General features: G+C 39.9%; 1 non-coding gene across 1 annotated transcript; it reads right to left on the bottom strand.

The window, feature by feature from the left end:
* Positions 1–3,287: 3,287 nt before the first annotated feature.
* LOC125136984 (U1 spliceosomal RNA) lies at positions 3,288–3,450 on the bottom strand. Its single transcript, XR_007137307.1, has one exon. It is a non-coding gene; the product is annotated as a U1 spliceosomal RNA (small nuclear RNA).
* Positions 3,451–4,014: the final 564 nt, after the last annotated feature.

Below are 4,014 nucleotides of genomic sequence, written 5' to 3'. Positions count from 1 at the left end.
GCAGTGTAATTGCAAAAGACTGTTCAGTTCCATTTTACACCAGAAGAATATAGTTACCTGCTTCTGCCATTTCCTATTATGAGAAAAATAATACCCTGCAGACTGATACATTATAGGCAATACATTTATGCATCAGTATATTTCTATTTTAAAAATGAAAGATTATAATTTTTTTGTGACCCACATCCTGCCACAAGGAAAATATGGCCAAATATATCCAAATACTTTCAAGGACTTGGCGGATATTTTTTTTAAAAATGTTTCAGTACTAAGAACTACTCTACCTTAATTTGAAACATAACTACACTTTTTAGTACTTAAACATTTTTAATAGACTTGAAATATACAGTAGTTACTCTTAGAACATTTTAAAAATATTTCTGCTTTAGTAAACTCTTGGAATTGAGATGCTTCGCTAGTCACCTGATCAATTATTCCTGTGTGCCAGGCTGATAAACAAGTCATTTTCAAGGCCATTTTACACACTGTTTGCCTATATGTGCACATGCAGTATTTTCCCATTGTTTTTAAAAGTTCTGTTTCTCAGATAATAACGTAAAATTAACTTATAAATACCCACTGTGATGACTAAAGAGATTTAGAAACCGCTTAAGGCTTATTTCTGTAATGCTATCCTCTCTGCTGTGGTTCGCAGAAATTCCTAAGGGATCGTGAATTGTCTCCTGAGCATCATGATTTTTCCTAGGATGTCTCAGGAGATCTAGGGGGAGAGGTTATTTGGGAACCACCCTCTGGGAATCACTTATCTACTGCTGAAATAGCAATAATAAATAAAACTACTATGGAAAATCAAAAGGTTATTGTTGATTTGGCCCTTGAACAATGAGGGGTTTAATCCACATATAACTTAGAGTCGACCCTCTGTATCCATGGTTCCTCCATCTCTGCAGATTCAACCAACCAGAGATCGTGCCTTTACTACTGAAAAATAATTGCATATGAGGGGACCTGTGCAGTTCAAATATGTGCATGTTCAAGGGCCAACTGTATTTGACATTTTCTATTTACTTTTTGCATCAAAATTTGACGTATTAGATTGGTTTAGAGTGAGCTTTCAATCCTTAAACATTTATTGATAGAAATATATTGATAAGATATATCAAGTAGTGGGAGGAAAGCCACCTCGAGTTCAATATTTTACATAATGTAAACCATACGGAGAGAGTGATGACCGCTAAAGTCTAGGCTACAACATCAAGCATCCTGTCCCATCTCTGTTGGTAACAAGGACCATAAACACAGGCTAAGTAACCTGTCTGGACCTTCTTTTCCATGTCAATTAAATTCCGTAGTCCATGTCAATGAACTTAGAGCTGAGCCTGATTATCTAGTCAATGCCCTTGATTTAACCAGGGTAATAGAATAAATTATTTGACAATTATCACACAATCAGTTATCTAGTAAAGCAGATCTAGGAATCCAAGTCATTTAATGAAAGCTGAGCTAGGGAGTGACAGGGTTGGAGAAACCATTTCTAGGCTATGTTAACACGGCAGGGTGTCGGGGAGGAGACTGATGATGTTAACACAGTCCAAAGCCACCTAGAAATGCGCAGGAATCTTACCAGTCTTGTCCTGAGTGCTATGGAGCTACGGTCAAATTCTAGTATTCATTCTCTTCTCTCATTGGGTTGGTCTTCCTCGCCTCGAGACTGTAAAAAGTCACCCTTCAATTATCTTGTCTTAGAAGACAGCAAGTGGTTATTAGATTTTAACAGGAAGGAAACAGAAGCAAAAGGGCCCAGTTTTGTTTTGCATTTTTTTTTCCCCCACCAGCAATGTTCCTAAACGTTTGGATGTGATATGACATGACAGATTTCTAGGTGTTTCCCTCCTCTGCTGAGAGGATGTGGTCACTTAACCATGGTGGAGGAAGACAGAGAAATATGCAGCAGGGACAAGGATCCCTGCTGGATGGCTTGGAGACCCAAGCGCTTGCATATAAAAATATGCTTATGTGTGTGTTTAATATCTGTGAAGCAAGAAATTTTGAAGCCAGTTATTGCTTAGACCCTAAACCCTATTAAACGTGGTTAAAAGATCAATGGCAGTGGGTACAACATAGGAAAGCTTACAAACTCAGAATAGCTCAGAACAAACAAACTTAGAGGAAAAAAATGTGTGTGCATGTGTGTGTGTTTTATTAAGTGACATAGTTACATAGGAGCAAAAGATAACCAAAGATGCTAGAAGGCAATGTTCCATGTCAGGCAGAAAGAGGCTAAGATTCCATCAGAACACTCTTGATCTTAGGAAAACTAGTCTGTTTGTGTACATGTGCTAAAATCTTCTTTTTTTTTTTTTAATTTGTCTTTTTTTAGGGATGCGCCCATATGGAGTTTCACAGGCTAGGCGCCCATATGGAGTTTCACAGGCTAGGTGTAGAATCAGAGCCACAGCTGCTGGCCTATACCACAGCCACAGCAACACCAGATCACAGCCGCTCCAAGACCTATGCTGCAACTTATGGCAATGCCAGAACCTTAACCTACTGAGCTAGGCCAGGGATCAAACCCCTGCATCCTTATGGATACTAGTCAGGTTCTTAATCCACTGAGCCACAATGGGAACTCTGCTAAAATCTTTTTTTATAATTAATTAATTTATTTTTTTTTAGAGCTGCACTTGAAGTATGTGGAAGTTCCCAGGCTAGGGGTCGAATCACAGCTGCAGCTGCTGGCCTATGCCACAGTCAAAGCAATGCAGGATCTGAGATGCATCTGCAACCTACACAGCTCGTGGCAAAGCCAGATCCTTAACCCACTGAGCAAGGCCAGGGATTGAACCTGCATCCTCATGGATAGCAGTTGGGTTTTTAGTTCACTGCCGTACAACAGAACTCCACTAAAATCTTAGAATCAGTTTCTAGAGAACAATGTACTGAATTAGATAAGGGGCATGCATGCTAAAGTGGGTTTTGTTTCCTCCTTGTGTGAGGGGTCTAAGGAAAAATGATGAATTTTTACAAAGTAAAATAAAAATGTGGAAGAGAATTTTCCATGATAGCATTGGGATTGTTGAATACCAGTTCTGAAATATAAGGCACAGATTCTGAGTCTTCTTGTCTAACCTTTCTTGCTTATTGGGCGAATATAAAAATGATGAAATTCATGACTGGAAAATATCCTTTTAACTCTAAAGACTCTGAGATTACTAAATAGACTGTAAAGAAAGTAATTTTATTTCCCTCATTTTGTTTTTTTCTTTTGATTCATTGTTTTTGAATTTCTTTCTTTAACACCGATCTTTTTTTTTTTTCTTTTTTTTCAGGGGAAAGCACGAACGCAGTCCCCCACTACCACAAATTATGCAGTCGAGTTCCCACATTTGGGGAAATCGCAGGAGTCAGCACATCCGGAGTGCAGTGGATAAGCCTGGTGCTGGGAAAACCACCCTCGTGATCATGGTATCTCCCCTGCCAGGTAAGTATTTTAACACCAGTCTTAATTCTACATTTCATCCTTAGAAACTAATGGAGTTCTGGTGATATCATCAAGGTGTAAAATACGTTGTTCCTGACTTCAGTTCCCTTCATAAGAAGACCAACAATTATTCATAGACAAGATACTGTTGTATAAATTCTAGAACACAGGGGTGAGGTTGGAGCATCCTCCCGGATCGTGGAGACCAAGAAGGATAGAGTTAGAAGGCTAAGAGGAATGTCTGCAGTCTGACTGCATCTCCCCTCCCCCAGGTTGGTACAGCATCACACTGAGAGGCATCCCCTGGGCCTACGACTTCCCCAGAGGGAGAAAGAGAGTCCACAGTGGACACCCAGCTCCCCCAGCATTGTGTGACACTTCCTGGGAAGCCCATTAAGGTCTCATTTCATGGGATTGCAAGGGGAATGCATGGGGCTTGAGTATTGGAGGTGAGATTATGATGGATAAAAAGGGCAGCACTTAGAGTAACCAGCACTCAGATCTTGGCAGACTGAATTGCTACTCATAAGAGGGCACAGGTAGAAATCCAAACCAGTAATTTTCCCATCTGC

Source organism: Phacochoerus africanus, chromosome 9 (assembly GCF_016906955.1).
Source record: "Phacochoerus africanus isolate WHEZ1 chromosome 9, ROS_Pafr_v1, whole genome shotgun sequence".
In the NCBI taxonomy this organism is placed as follows: Eukaryota; Metazoa; Chordata; class Mammalia; order Artiodactyla; family Suidae; genus Phacochoerus; species Phacochoerus africanus.
The sequence above is the reverse complement of the archived record's forward strand: the minus strand, read 5'-3'. Positions and strand labels throughout refer to the sequence as shown.